The sequence below is a fragment of the Pteropus vampyrus genome, unplaced genomic scaffold, assembly GCF_000151845.1.
Source record: "Pteropus vampyrus isolate Shadow unplaced genomic scaffold, Pvam_2.0 Scaffold150, whole genome shotgun sequence".
NCBI lineage: Eukaryota > Metazoa > Chordata > Mammalia > Chiroptera > Pteropodidae > Pteropus > Pteropus vampyrus.
Window position 1 is genome coordinate 1,840,652 of NW_011888931.1, and position 8,249 is coordinate 1,848,900.

The following is an 8,249-nucleotide window of genomic DNA, read 5'->3' on the forward strand; positions in this document are numbered from 1 at the left end:
TTGAATAATGGCACAGTCGGGGGGAAGGGCCAATCACAAGAAGTAGCATAAACAACTGTAAAATGTCTCTGGAACATGGAAGCATGGAGCATAGGAGCTTAGCTTGGCTCGTGTAAGTCTTTCCTTGTCTTATTCCTGGGCTTTATGTTTTCATAGCCCTTGTCTTTCCTTCTCCTGTTGACCCACTTTACACTTACATAATTTTGTTGTGGTTTACACACTCTTTTAGGAAATCTTTCTAAAACATGACTGTGTATAAATAAACAAATCAGTTTTACTCTGGTAGAACTGAGAAAGGAGATGAAAGATATAGAAAAAGAAGAAGGAGACAAATAGAAGGGAAATGGACCCACGAGGAAGCGAAGCAAGGGACTGAGGAGGACTTTTATGGGGGTGGGGAAAAGGTGCCTCAGAACTTGTCTATTTAGGTGTGTCACCTGGACATATTGAAACCCAGGTTCATACTCTCAGAGTTTCTCTTCAGCCAACTACTTCCTGGGATCTGTCTGGAGGGGATAATTCTTGACGAGGAGTAATGATTATGTGGGCATAGGCAGCTGTTGTTGACAAAAGAAACACATTTCTTCCTGGTTACCTGTGACCAGTGGTTTGTGTCTCATAGAAGAACCTCTTGGTAATAGGAATGGAAGTGAGCGTCCCATATGCCATTATATACAGAACCTTGTGATTCCAGCTCAGGTAATGGTCTGTGGCCCAGACTTCCTCTGTTCTCACTGGTGATGGCTGATACTGAGGTTCCAGAGTCTCTGGCTGTTGCCTTGAATAACTCCATAGGTACAAGGGAAGTCAGTGAATACTTTTTGAATTTGAAGAAACATGCAGGAAGCAGAAGGCTTCATTTGATAGACAGACAGCCTTCCTCAAATATCTTCATTGTGCCATTAATAAATTCTGCAAACAGGGAATCCTGTTTTGATTCCATGACTCAGAGCAGGATGAGTTGGCCCAGCTGCACTGGGGCCCAGGTACCCACTGAAGCAAGGATGACTGAACTATCTGGGCTGCTGGAATCAGAGAAGATACTGGGAATCAGGGAACTTTTTAAGCCTCTTTCCCCTTTTAAGCCTCTCACCGCTTTACCCAAGGCAAAGATGGAAGGGCCACCACCGGGACACTGAGTACATACAGCACTGCTGTGTGATTGGCAAAAGGCAGACTTTCCTCTAGCAGATGTGACTCCCCAACTGAGTGTCCCTGTAGTAGGTACAACCTTGGCTCCTACCTAATTTACATATCCTACCTATCACAGGCTGGGACTGTCCCAATACATCAGGCCCTTGGGGAAGCAGGCTCCGAGACAGATTTTAGCGTGGGGCATGTTCAAGGAGAGTGCACTTGAGGTCGAGCCCTGTGGGAGTCAGGAGTGGTAATGGGTGGGCAGAGGGAGAAGCCACACTGCAGGTGAAGTTTGATCACAGCCCTGGTCGACCCCACAGGGAGCTATAGTGGTTCTCCAGAGATAGACCAGGATCGTCAGGCCTGTGTACCCTGCATGGATCAGCCACTGGCTGTGGGTCACCTGGAAAGGGTGTAATATTGGCTGAGGCCACTCTGTTAGCTGAGGTGACTCCTGAATGGCTGACAGTGATGCTTGGCCACCAGCACTCCAAGCAGTGGCGTAACAGGCCTTTCATTGAAGGAAGATCTAGAAGACATTTCACAGTGCCTACCATCCTGCATCAAAGCCGACCTTTAATCACCTAGTTCTTCTTCAAAGCTATCCTTGATATTAAGTTTAATCAGAGTTCAGCAGTACACCAATATATGAGGGGCAAGGAAAACATCACTTTCCTGTGAATTGCCTTGGGCCTCGAACTCTCTTTGAAAAGCCTTGCCTTACCGTGATATTCAGGGAAAGCTATTTTTGCTCTAGTCCTTTTGGACCTCTCGATTCTGACCCCAAATTAAGCAGAATGCTAAAAGACATGTTCGGGGACTCTCAGAAAGGGTCAGAAAGGGCAGGAGTTTGCTGGGTGCACTGGTGCTGGGCCACATGCTGTCCCCGTACTGGACTGTGGGGACAATCCAGTTCATCATCCGCTCTGTTTCCACGTCTGCTCTGAGACACTCACGGTATGAAAATCCTACAGCATCCCCATATTCACCCTCGAGAGAAAACCCAGGAAAGACACAGGAAAGGAGAGGATGAGGGGGCTTCGAAGGCAGGCGTGGTGCCTGCCACCTTACTCCAGGTGGTGTCGAGTAGGGGTTCCTGGAAACATGCACCAGAGGTGAGGCAGGGTGCTGCAGCCAGTCAGCCTGGTCGACCCCCAGCTCTGCAGTGTACTTGCACCATGGCCTTGGGAAAGTTGCTTAACTGCTCTGTGCCTCAGTTTCCCCATATGTGAAATAAGGACTAAGAACAGTACCTCCCTCACAGGGTTCCTGTCAGGACTAACACACGTGAATCGCTTAGAAAAGTGCCCGACACGTGGTACGCTCAGGAGATACAGCTCCATGATGGAAAGCAGGAAGGAACCTGTGGGCTGGGGGGTCATGGTGAGGCCAGTTCCTCACTCACAGAGCGGTCTTCACCGGACCAGAGCTGTCCACAGAGTGAGCCTCAAACAGAAACTTCTGGGGGACTTTTGGATACTTCGACGTGATTGTTTATCCAGTTAGAAGTGATCTGGAAGGGAAGTTTTGCTCTAAGAAACAGCAATTTGTGAAGATTTTGGTTTTGTTCCTGGGAAGAAAATATTGTTGTCACAGATGCTACAGAGAAGCAAACAATGAAAACAATCCGAGTGAGAACTCTAATCGTAAACCTCAAAATTACCATTTCACTGAGTTGCTCCCTAAAACAAAGCTTATTTAAAAAAAAATATTTAATAAACCAATTAGAGCTGGAACAGAACTTCTACAAATATAAGACTTTCATATAGTAAAAAGACAGCATAGCTGTTCTCTAGAATCCAGCTGCCTGGGTTCTAGTCCTGCCTCTGCCTCAAACCGTCTGTCACCCAACCTCTCTGAGCCCGTTTGTCTCAGATATAAAATAGAGATAATAATCATAGAATCTTACACGTAGCTTGTGGTGAGACTCTAGGGTAAGGTGTGTAAAGTGCTAGTCATAATAAACCCTCATTAACTGGTAATATTGTTGTAGTAATTTACATGAACTACAAAGTAAAACAAACATAAGAAATTAAAAAAAGAAACCCACAGGGCTCACTCCATTTGCAATCAGTATTAGAAATATCATTCAGATGATGCTGCAGTAACGTAACCCTCCAAATCTCATGGCTAATGAGGGATTTAAAGAGATGGAGAGAGGGAGGAGCTTTCTCCCTGAGGCATCACGGCCGGCACAACTGATGGCTGGGCAGGGCGTGTCTGGTGGCTGCGGCTGCATCAGAGGGAAGGAGAGTTGGAGAACCAGGCACTGCCTCTTCAGTGTTCCCACGCGGAAGGAACACGTATCACTTCTGCTCATATTTCACCGGCTAGAACAAGTCACATTGCCAAATGAAAGTGTGGGGGATTGAGGAAGTGAAATTCCCCCTGTGCCCAGAAAGAGGGGGAAGCAGATATTGGGCAGTGACACTAAGCGGGACACCGTTACACCCAGAAACACACACCGAGCTCCCCCCAAAGCTCTCCCAGGCCGTTCCTGCAGCTCAGCAGGACAGTGAGGTGAGTCTCCTCCTCAGACAGAGGACACCGGTGTCTCCAAATGGTTCTCTCAGGCCCTCCCAGTTTCCCGTCCTGCCCCAGAATCTGCGTAGCCTTGGAATAATTTTTTTAACAATTATTGACGTCTATAAAGTCAAAATCAGCTCTATAAATCTGTTTAATAAGTATTATGCTTAATGATATTCTACGATTCTAATTTTTTACTGAAATTTTGATTACTAGATGATCTTCACTATTAGAATCCATGAAAGAAATGCTGAGAACTTGATGCTGACAGCTTCTAATATAACATTTAAAGCAAAATGTAAAGTAACATTTAAAGCAAAACATTTAAAGCAAAATTTAGCTTTATAAAACATAAAGCTAATTAGGTACTCTAATAACTAGCTTTCACTGTAATTTTAATTTTTAAAAGGTTTGTCTTAAGTCCTCTTAATTTTGAAAGTTCTTACATTATGAAAATGCCAAACATATTCGAAAGCAGACATGATAGTACAATGAACTCCTTTATATGGAAACTTGATATCCTTTCAACACTGCATACTTCTGTGGGTATCTCTAAAAAATTTGGCTATTTTCTTACATGACCACAATGCCATTATCACACACAGTAATTTCTTGGGGTCATCTTATATCCAGTCTGTCATTAAATTTGCTCAACTGTGTAAAATTTTCTTTTTGAAGTTGGTTTGTTCTCAGTTGGATCTAAATAAGGTCTGAAAATTGCTTTTGGTTGTTTACATCTCTTAATTCTTTTTTAAACTGGAGAAGCCCCTATTTTACCCCCATGCCATGGACTGATTATAGAACTGGGTCATTTGTTCCGTGGAGTGTCCCACATTCTGGATTTGTCTGTTTCCTTCCTTGTGATGTCATTTGCTTTCTTCCGTCGGGTCCTGTCTTTCCTGTCTATGCATGTTAGCTTTAATGGCCTGATTTGGTCATCTGTTTCGGCAAGGCAATGTCATAGGTAGCCAGGTGGTTCATATTATATCTCATCAGCAGGCACACGATATTACATTGTCCATCTGTGTGATGCTCAATCAAGCAGAAGGGCCAGGCAATGGCAGCCCAGATCTTGTCTTCTATTTTAAAATTCTTCACCAGTCCATCCTCATACAGGTCACTTATTGGCGACTGGAGCTTTGAAGCAATCATTTCATTAGAGGTTGCGAAAGGCTGTTTTAAACAATTCATTACCTTTTCACATGTGTTAGATTCCTTCCTTAAAGTGATATCCTCTCCATAAGAGCTATTTGGTTACCTCAAATATAGTTCACACAGGAAAAGCTGAAGAGGTGCTTAATTCTTTCCCTTTAAGTGTTTATTTTCAGAGTAAGGATTGGGTGCCATACTTAATCCTAGTGGTGTCCAAAGAGTTTTTCTTATCGTTTTTGTTTTGTTTTGATTTGGTTTGGGTTATTTGCTTGTGTTTTTGGTAGGGGATGAAAACTGTCTTTCAAATGATGATGATGATGATGATGATGATGATGGACTCATGGGTTTTTATGTATTCGATGTGTTTCAATTAATTGCATTCACTAATTCTTTTTAGTCTTGCATTGTTCCATCTTTGGCCAGTGGGAGTCCTTTTGTGATGGCTCTTGCGTCTTTTTCACATGACTCATTAGTCTCTAACTGCTTGTTTGCATTACGACAGAAAATGTCTCAGCGCCTCTTACATAATTCCTACCTCGATTTGGAAGTAGCCATTCCTCCAAAGACCCTGCTTCCTCCTAGTGGGTCTACCGATTACGTTTTAAAACCCAAAATGCATGTCTTTTTATGTCCATCAGCCCTCTCCCCAAAGCCTCACACACAGTAGCTCTACTTTATACCAAAGGTCTAGAATAGATGATGGTCGGCAGTCTCCTCATAAAGCCTCATTGTATTCCAAATGTGTAAATATTTTTATTCTCGATATTGTCCTGTTGCAACTGTGAGTCTGTGAACTGACAGACACAGTGAGATGTAAAACAAAGCATAAGAGAATCAAGGAGAGATGTGAAGTTTCAAGCCAATGGGGCCCGAAGGTCAAGGGAGCAGTGAGACTCAGATGAGGGAACCAAAATATGAAGCGGCAGCAATTCTTGCCCTGGACACATGTGCCAGCTTTGATGGACTGTCACCCTTTCTCTGGGGACATCACCCTCTTGGAAGGAGAAAACACAGATTCCAGAAGGATTCCCAGGAAGCAGAGGAGGATGAAGGGGACCTCTGTCTGACATCAGCTGAATACACCCAAACCATCGGTGAGGGACCAGATGCCAGAGACAGACATCCACCAGGAACTGGTGACTTATGGCGATCAACTGCATCTTGGAAAGACAAATGAGCTGATCTGATGAATGAATGAGGGAATGTTCATGCCAAGTTCCCTTGAACATGATCAATGAGAAATTGGGGCAGATTATGAACATTAATAAGTCATTTGCCAATTGTGTTCTTGAATCATTGGCCACTTGGAATCCAGAGCGGGAGAGCCCTCCAGAGATGTGGCATTGGCTTTCCAGCTGGGTAAAGCAAGACAAAGATTTGATTTAACCATTAGAGTCCTCACTTGGAACAGCAGGTTACCTTTCAGACAAATGCAATTTTAATCTCCTCTTCTCTTCGACTTTGCATTAGGATCATAAGAATCCTCTACTATGTGGCTGGGCACAAGCATACACTGAGGATTGAGAATCTAGCTAAATTTATGCTCTGGGCTGTGGTCCATCTGCTGAGCAATGTTGTTCAATTAGCAGACCTCTCCTTTGTAAACCATGTGGCCTGCTGCTCAGTTTGTTTGAGTCTCTGCCATCAAAATAATTTTATATGAGCAGTCACTGCTCAGTGTTCTGCAAGTCATTTCCCGTGCTTAAGACCATACAAGGTTAGAGTTTGTGTCTACTTAGTTTCAAGGTTCAGCTAACTAGGTCCTGTAGGATTTCACACGTAATTCAGAGGAACCCAGAGTTCTGGTGTCCTAAGAAGAAGAAATGTGGGAAATAAAACCCACGGTTGACATAAAGAAGAGACTTACAAGGCCAACCTCTGAACTCTCTCTAAGAGTTTGTCCAGGTGGGCTTTGCAACGTACTTTGCTCTAATATCCCATGTTTACGCAAAGTCCTAATATTTTAAACAGACAGAAAGTTGGCAGAGAGCTCCCCCTGAATGACTGGCTTGTTGCTGTCATTTGATGCCTGACATGACAATCTGTTTTCTGACGGCACAGAAAGAAGTCTGAAATGGTTTTGAGATAAGCACGTTAAGGATGTGCTGGCTTTACAAGCACCATGTTTGAGATCACAGCGCCCCAGGAATACAGTATCCCAAGAGAAAGCAGCACCCAGAGATGTCTCGTTGCTGGAGGTGGGGGGATTTGGAGCACTTGGCCAAGCATCTGTGTTTCTACCACCTGCACCTAGCTCCTTTCACCCTCCCATTTTCGTCCCCTCTCTCCATCAAATTGGGAGTGTTGAGCAGGTTAATAATGGTTGAATGTCAGAAGAGGTCACCACAGAGGGTTGGCAAATAGACTTCACCTCGGGGGTCTATTTAGAGAGGGAGTCCCACCCTTCTTCTTTGTTCTTTCAGGAATTAATACTTCTGAAGGCTCCTGGTAAAAGGTTTTTAAAAGCAGAAAGCACAAATTCAGCTGATAGAAGCCCTCCACTGCTCAACTGATAAGAAGAAATTATAAGAATGTCAAGAAGATAGCTGTAGAGATGCTTTCATAGCTAGACTTCCTGACATTTCTTTGTCCTCGTGCAAGAGCAAGTTCTGGCTGCAGTAGCTGTCACACTCGTCTTCCATCGTAAATGCCCTCATTGTCATCGTGTTGTATCCTCAAAGTTTCCAGTACCATTCAGGGGCTCCAGGGAATGTGCAGGGAAGCGCAGACTGAAGCTTGCTCAAATTCTCCTAAATGTCCGTGGGGTAAGCATGCGAGGCCCAGCACAAACTCAGCTCTTAACAGCCTGGCTGTTTGTTCACTGAGCTTGTTCTCAGGCCTTCACCTGGGTTAGAGGCAGAATTAAGTGCTAGCGGCCATGAGATTGTCCAGCCACTAGCTTTCCAGCACGATAAGACTACACCTGTAGCACTGTACTTGGTGGCCCCTAACCATGTATATGTGGGTGGCAGGGCCTCGGCAGAGGGGCGGGATGTGGGCTCAGCAGGGTCTCACCCTCTGGTGCCAAGGTACCACCTCATACCTCCTCTCATCTTTCTTCTCTCCCTGCCCTGTTACAGATGGACTGTTTCTCTTCCCATCCTGCTCCTGTCTTCCATTTCCCATTTGCTTTCATTTCTCCTCTTTTTTTAAAAAAAAAAACAAAAAACAAAAACCTTCAGCACTTGGTCTTCCTAGGTGGTCTCCCATCCAAGTACTAATGAGGCACGACCCTGCTTAGCTTCCAAGATCAGATGAGATCGAGCACATTCAGGGTGGCATGGCTGTGGACACATTCCTCCTCTTTTTGTTCCTACTCTTTTCTCCTTTCCTCTGTCTACCTGTGATCTTTTCAGCCCTGCACCATCTTTACCTCCCAGGCCACTTAATTAGTCAACTCACCCAGCCCTGCTGTATGCTAGGCACTGTTCCCA

The 8,249-nt window shown here is 44.5% G+C and overlaps 1 pseudogene; it reads right to left on the bottom strand.

Annotated features, from left to right (window-relative positions):
- Positions 1-7,988: 7,988 nt before the first annotated feature.
- Positions 7,989-8,107, bottom strand: LOC111745274 (annotated as a pseudogene).
- Positions 8,108-8,249: the final 142 nt, after the last annotated feature.